Here is an 8,370-nt window from a genome sequence, read left to right on the forward strand (position 1 = left end):
GTCTGTGTAGAGTCCGGTGCTGAGGTCCATTCAGTTCGCTTGAACGTTTGCTACGCTGCGGAACGTTTTGTACAGATTGACACGTTTCCCAAAAAACTTTCTTGTGTGTTCTTGAACAGCCTTTGACTTATTTTTGCTACATTTGGTGTGTGTGGCTAGGTGTGGGCTGAAGCAATGAGTGGACATATTTAAAGGGCGGTGGCCATGCTGACAGTGTTCCCCAACCCACAACCCAACACCTCCCAGTTTGTCAACTGGTCGTTCAGTACAGCACTGTTTCTGTTCAAGTGAACATTACAGAATGTAAAAATGTACTATCAATTGTCCAACCCACGGCTGCTAAAGAATTGTCACAAATGCTTTACTCCACATCATTCCCAAACATTCCATGAAAGTATGAAAATGTGAAAATGACCATATGTAAGATCTCATTTCTCAAACATGAAAAACATTCAAATACATGTCATTCTTCCTGAGGGTGAATATGAACAGATTTGAATAAGATTTAATGTTGCTAAAATGCTGTCAGTTCCACTTTAAATGACGCCCAAACGCATTGCAACTTAAAAGTAATGGAGATCTGTAATGCAGCCTCAAAATTCTGCCATTGGCTACTTTCTACCAGATGAGGGCACTGAATCTTTCAGTTGCCAGTCACTTGAACACAAAAAAGTAGTCTTAGAGTATTCTCAAGCTGTTGACACCCGTTGAGCCATTCATTCAAAGTCAATAGAAAACTGTCTGCGAAATACCGAGGTACATTTTTTTAAAATATTGGATATTTGGTGGATATTTGGTTTTCTCTTGGCAAAGCATGCCACGACTATGAAAACGATCTATTCTGCATCAGGGGAGGATGTAGAAATAATTTTTTTAGTTAACATATATTTCTTTAAAAAAAACATCTTCAGATTTCAATCTTCAATAGCTCTTAAACAAAGCGTGCCATGACCATGAAAAAAAATATTTTCTGAATCAATTGTTTGAGCTATTAAAGATTGAACCCCTGCCCCATAAAAATCTAAATGGTGTGGATTTTTCTCCATCCTCCCCTGATTCAGAATATATTATTTCCATAGACATGGCATGCTATAATTTTTTTTAAAGCTATTGAAGATTGAAATCTGAAAAATAAAAAAATCTACATTCATAAAAAATATAATAGTCATTGCATGCTTGGTTAAATAGCTATTGATGAGAGAAGAACAAATATCTACTAACTATCCAATATAAAACACATTTTAACCTCTGTCTGTTACAGTGCATTGAAGGTCCCCAAGAACACAGTGGCCTCCATTAAATGGAAGAGGTTTGGAACCACTAAGATTTCATAGAGCTGTGGCCCCCCCGGCCAAACTAAGCAATCGGGGGAGAAGGGCCTTGGTCGGGGAAGTGACCAAGAAACCCAATGGTCCAGAGTTCCTCTGTGGAGATGGGAGAACCTTCCAGAAGGACAACCATCTCTGCAGCACTCCACCAATCAGGCTTTTATACTACAGTGGCCAGACGGAAGCCACTCCTCAGTTAAAGGCACAAGACAGCCCGCTTGCCAAAAGGCACCTGAAGGACTCTCAGACCATGAGAAACAATAGTATCTGGTCTGATGAAACCAAGATTGACCTCTTTGTCCTGAATGCCCAGCGTCACGTCTAAAGGAAACCTGGCATTATCCCTGCGGTGAAGCATGGTGACGGCAGCATCATGCAATGGGGATGTTTTTCAGCGGCAGAGACTGGGAGACTAATCAGGATCGAGGGGAAAGATGAACGGAGCAAAGCACAGAGAGATCCTTGATGGAAACCTGCTCCAGAGTGCTCAGGACCTCAGACTGGGGCGAAGGTTCACCTTCCAACAGAACAGTGACCCTAAGCACACAGCCAAGACAACGCAGGATTGGCTTCGGGACAAAACTCTGAATGTCCTTGAGTGGCCCAACCAGAGCCCGGACTTGAACCCAATCTCTGGAGAGCCCTGAAAATAACTGTGTAGCAACACTCCCCATCCAATCTGACAGAGCTTGAGAGGATCTGCAGAGAAGAATGGTAGAAACTCCCAAAATACAGGTGTGCCAAGCTTGTAACATCATACCTAAGAAGACTCAATGCTGTAATCGCTGCCAAATATGCTTCAAACAAAGTACTGAGTAAAGGGTCTGAATACTTATGGAAATGTGATATTTCATTTTTTTAAATATATTTTTTACTTGCAAAATTGTCTAAAAACCTTTATCATTATGGGGTATTGTGTGTAGATTGATGAGGGGGGGGGGGGGGGAAACTATGCAATCCATTTTAGAATAAGGCTGTCAAGTAACAAAATGTGTAAAATGTAAAGGGGTCTGAACACTTTCCGAATGCACTGTAAATGACGAAATGCAAATGTATCATATTCAAGCAGAAACATGCACACACTTTTTTAGAAATATCAAGATTAATTTTCAATATTTATTTCAATGAAATAACCACAAGCAAAAATAATCACAGGATAGGGTGAGTGAAAAGTGCAAAATCCTTTGGAATCAAACTAATTCGGACTTAGTATTTCATAATTGTATGCTCCACAGGTATTCAAACCAGTATCGACTTTTCACAGAAACATTCTCATGATTTTTCCTGAAAACCACAACAACATTATTCAGATAAAAAAGAAAGAATAATAATCTTACATCAGAATAATGTGAATAAATGTAAAACCCTGTGAACAACTCCCTCACAGAAATGTACGCACACAGAAAAACTAGACATGATACCATGTTCATGCCGTAAATCTTGTACATATCTCTCCTCCAACGCTCATCCTCATGGTTGTTGGTAGCACAGCTGCAAATGCACAGACAGCAGGATAATTTTGTCCATGTTCTGAACACTGTAGTCAAGAAAGCAATTGTTTATGTCCACAGGAGTGTCCATGCATATTCATTGCGTTCTTATAGCACCACTTTGTTCATAATAAAGATTTTCTTTTCAAGCATTATATGCTGACTTTGTCACCTGTCCAATACGTTAGCGGCCTGCTATGTATTCCCTAGTGATGGAGTATCATGTATGGTGACTACTGTCGAATCGCTGATTCTGCTTTGTTGCTCCAAGTTGTTTTGGTCCAGGCTGTTTAGTTCCACTCGGGGCAGCCGGAATCCATTTTCGGACATACTACTTGACAGCACAAAGCTCCCCAAGGGCATGCTGGTCTGCACTGTAGAAGAGGACATCTTCTGTCGAGGTGGCCCTTTGGAGCCTGTACCCAGCACTCTGGACGCATGTGTCCGCCTGGTGAAGGGTAAAATACATTTAAAGATCCATCTTAGGGCCCTGAGTTCTTCCTGATAATATAACCCGTCAAAGCCCTCACTATAGCAAAATAGATTATACATTGCATTTTAAAATTCGAGTTCATTTCTAATGACTATTCACAAAAAGTCAATACCATCTGGATTAGCAGAACATATACACCCAATAAAACATTTGATAAAACATAATTGAGTTGGTATAGCACAGTTATCCTATGAGATCCATAACATTTTCTGAAGCATCAGGATCACCAGTGTGCAGGAGTTTTGCTTCATGTTCAGTGTTTTCAGTTTTTCTCCATGCACCTTCTAGCACTATAGGTGTGTGAGTTTACTTTTCAATTGTACAGCCCTCGAAGAACCAATCACACACATCTGTCGGAGATACTTGCCCGCGGGTCATTTTCGAGCATGTCAAACTTCCTCACACTTGTGAGCAGGGGAATGTGGTGAGATATCTCACTGAGATATCTTGTTTTGATATCTCACAGTGGGATATGGCCAACTCCCATATCGCACATCCTCTCAGAAGAGTGGATAGTATGCACGAAAGAATGCGCAGTCACGTCTAGCCGGTAGAACCTCATAAAGTTTTGAGGGGTTGCCAAACAAGCCGCATCGTAAATCTCCTGCAAGGAGATTCCTGTTAAACAGTGGCCAATATAATAGCTTCCACAATCCAATGTGATAACCATTGATGGGAGAAGGGCCTTCCCTTGGAGGGAGGCACCCAGGACACAAAGAGTTGGTTGCTCTTGCGCAAAGCTCTTGTTCTATCCAAAATATATGTGCAACGCGCATACTGGACACAAACGGTGGAACCGTTCTTCGTTGGTCGAAGGGAAAGGCGGTGGGTGGATAACCACAAGCTCCAAGGCAAGAAAATTGTTATTGCCCTGACCTCAGGCATCAAGGCAGGGTTGGGCAACAAGGTAACCTTGGGAAAGCCTGTAGGCACTCACTCTCTTTGCAAATGTAAGAACAGTGTTAAAGGACATACATCTCCACACTTTCCAGCAGCTAAAAAGTCTGGACGTAAGCGATGTGCCCCCTTCATGAAACAACATAACAGGGGGTGTTTTCCCACCATGTTATTGTTGAAGCCTATATGATAGGCCGAGATAGCGGCTAGATAGACCTTAACAGTGGATAAAGCCTTCCCCCTGTTCAGGTTCTGCAAAAAGCATAACACCTCGGATACAGGACATTGGTAAGGAATGATCTGTTTTTGGTCACACAACTTCTAAAAAATGCACCCCTTGTTTTCCCGCAGCGAGCGGGTAGAAGGGGCCCTGGCACTCTGTATAGTCAATGACTCAAAGAGGCAGGCATGTCACATCCAGATTGAACCTCATGGGCCAGGCCAAGAGGGCCATGGGTGTTGCAGGTGAGGGTGGACAATGTCTCAGTTCACTTGGGTCAGAATATCCCTGTATAACGAGAGTTGCCAGGGCTCGTCATACAGCAGGATTATGATCTCTGCTAGCCAGAGCTTGCCTGGCCATCGAGGGGCTGCCAAGATGAGAAACGAGCCTTCTTCCCTCACTCTGACTAGACTGGGGAGTATGAGGCTTATAGGAGAAGACGTGTTTCACCACTTGGGGATGGTTACCATTCCCTGTGATGATGATTCCCCCTGGACAATAAGTCTGCTCCTACATTCAGCACGCCCGGGACATGAGTCGCACATAGTGAAAGTAATTGTGCTCTGCTCCACAGATTACTAACCTCATTTTGGATGAAGTTTTCTACTTCAACGAGTCAGCAGCTCTGGATGTTCTACTTACCCCGGACCAGGCCCTGATCCCCGTGACTCGAAAGAGGAAACGGTGGCAAAAGAGAGGTAAGCAAAGGCGGCGAGATTACGTCGGTGAGCATGTAGACCACCAATGCCCTCTGTTTTGTCGGCAAGCGTGCAGTCACTGGAGAAAAACCGGATCATCTCTGTTTGAGACTAAACTATCAACGGGTCCTGAAAAACTGTAGTATCCTATGTTTCTCGGAGTCGTGGCTGAACGAGGACATGGATATACAGTGCCTTGCGAAAGTATTCGGCCCCCTTGAACTTTGTGACCTTTTGCCACATTTCAGGCTTCAAACATAAAGATATAAAACTGTATTTTTTTTGTGAAGAATCAACAACAAGTGGGACACAATCATGAAGTGGAACGACATTTATTGGATATTTCAAACTTTTTTAACAAATCAAAAACTGAAAAATTGGGCGTGCAAAATTATTCATCCCCTTTACTTTCAGTGCAGCAAACTCTCTCCAGAAGTTCAGTGAGGATCTCTGAATGATCCAATGTTGACCTAAATGACTAATGATGATAAATACAATCCACCTGTGTGTAATCAAGTCTCCGTATAAATGCACCTGCACTGTGATAGTCTCAGAGGTCCGTTAAAAGCGCAGATATCATCATGAAGAACAAGGAACACACCAGGCAGGTCCGAGATACTGTTGTGAAGAAGTTTAAAGCCGGATTTGGATACAAAAAGATTTCCCAAGCTTTAAACATCCCAAGGAGCACTGTGCAAGCGATAATATTGAAATGGAAGGAGTATCAGACCACTGCAAATCTACCAAGACCTGGCCGTCCCTCTAAACTTTCAGCTCATACAAGGAGAAGACTGATCAGAGATGCAGCCAAGAGGCCCATGATCACTCTGGATGAACTGCAGAGATCTACAGCTGAGGTGGGAGACTCTGTCCATAGGACAACAATCAGTCGTATATTGCACAAATCTGGCCTTTATGGAAGAGTGGCAAGAAGAAAGCCATTTCTTAAAGATATCCATAAAAAGTGTTGTTTAAAGTGTGCCACAAGCCACCTGGGAGACACACCAAACATGTGGAAGAAGGTGCTCTGGTCAGATGAAACCAAAATTGAACTTTTTGGCAACAATGCAAAACGTTATGTTTGGCGTAAAAGCGACACAGCTGAACACACCATCCCCACTGTTAAACATGGTGGTGGCAGCATCATGGTTTGGGCCTGCTTTTCTTCAGCAGGGACAGGGAAGATGGTTAAAATTGATGGGAAGATGGATGGAGCCAAATACAGGACCATTCTGGAAGAAAACCTGATGGAGTCTGCAAAAGACCTGAGACTGGGACGGAGATTTGTCTTCCAACAAGACAATGATCCAAAACATAAAGCATAATCTACAATGGAATGGTTCAAAAATAAACATATCCAGGTGTTAGAATGGCCAAGTCAAAGTCCAGACCTGAATCCAATCGAGAATCTGTGGAAAGAACTGAAAACTGCTGTTCACAAATGCTCTCCATCCAACCTCACTGAGCTCGAGCTGTTTTGCAAGGAGTGGGGAAAAATGTCAGTCTCTCGATGTGCAAAACTGATAGAGACATACCCCAAGCGACTTACAGCTGTAATCGCAGCAAAAGGTGGCGCTACAAAGTATTAACTTAAGGGGGCTGAATAATTTTGCACGCCCAATTTTTCAGTTTTTGATTTGTTTAAAAAGTTTTAAATATCCAATAAATGTCGTTCCACTTCATGATTGTGTCCCACTTGTTGTTGATTCTTCACAAAAAAATACAGTTTTATATCTTTATGTTTGAAGCCTGAAATGTGGCAAAAGGTCGCAAAGTTCAAGGGGGCCGAATACTTTCGCAAGGCACTGTACAACTCGCTGTTTTTTATCTGCATTGTCAAGACCGGACGGCAGACTTGGGTAAGGCGAGAGGGGGAGAGGTGTGTCTGTTTGTTAACAACAGCTGGTGTGCGATCTCTAACGTTACGGAAGTCTCAAGTTTTTGATTCCCTGAGTTAGAATAACGCATGATAAGCTGCAGAACACATTATTTACCAAGAGAGTTTATGTATATTTTTGGTAGCTGTCTATTTATCACAACGAACCGATGCTGACACTAAGACCGCACTCAATGAGCTGTATAGGGCCATAAGCAAACAAGAAAATGAAAATTCAGAGACAGTTTTTCTCATGGCCGTTGATTTTAATGCAGTAAAACTGAAATCCGCTTTAACTCATTTTTTTACCAGCATGTCACCTGTGCAACTAGAGGCAACAAAACTCCAGATCAACTTTACTCCACATACAGAAACACATAAAAGGCAAATCAGACCCTAACTCTATCCTTTTGATTCCTGCTTACAAGCAAAAACTCAAACAGGAAGTACCAGTGATGCAGAAGACAAGAGCTGAAAAACCTGCGCTTGGCAGCGTAACCTTGCAGCACACCTGTGAACAGTTGAACCTGAAAACAGATCAAGTCGTGCTGAGCAGCCTAGAGTACTACTCTTCATGATGAGGAAGAGAGATGAGAATGACCAGAGGTCAGGCGAGTGGCTCTTCAGTATGAGGGTAGGGGCTCATCTTTTTTGCCACTGTGTGTGTGTGATTGGTTCTTTGAGCTTCTAGAGATTCTGGGGAATCGCTCTGTTAGATTTCGAAAACAAACAATTGAAAGGGAACCTGCAATGGCTGACTGTGTCACTGAGCATGTAATTGAGGCCTATTTATATGAAATGCAGCCTGACCTGTTGTATGTCCTCAGGGTGACAAGTAGTATGGTTAGAAGGATAATGATCCCGATGACAATGACAGCAATCATAGCCCCTGAACCTGGGGAAATGAGCAAAGAGGTAACAATGTTATTTGTTTGTGAGATTGAATGGTCATTTAGTATACTGTCATCAACATTCGTTCGTCAGCCATCTTGCATGCTGCCTCTCATTGTTGATAGCATTGTTGGGAGGGATTGTAGATGTATCCTTTAGTGAACGGGTCGAGTTTCAGTTCTTACCACTCCCTTGCAGTACATCTTGATTAGATTGTGTGACGCACTGGGATGTTATTTATAAGCACATGCGTATCTTAACTAGGGCTATAATTTCCTATTGATAAAACATTTCACAGGGGAGGTGTTAAATGATTACTACTACTTGGTATCATTGTGAAACTATTACAAATAGTGTATTCACTTCTGAAATGTAACAAAAACGGCAAATAAAATGGTGCTAACAAACAGTTCTCACACACACCAGCCAGGTCACATACAGTACACATGCATGCACGCACACAACACACGCACA

Source organism: Oncorhynchus clarkii, chromosome 25, assembly GCF_045791955.1.
Source record: "Oncorhynchus clarkii lewisi isolate Uvic-CL-2024 chromosome 25, UVic_Ocla_1.0, whole genome shotgun sequence".
Lineage (NCBI taxonomy): Eukaryota > Metazoa > Chordata > Actinopteri > Salmoniformes > Salmonidae > Oncorhynchus > Oncorhynchus clarkii.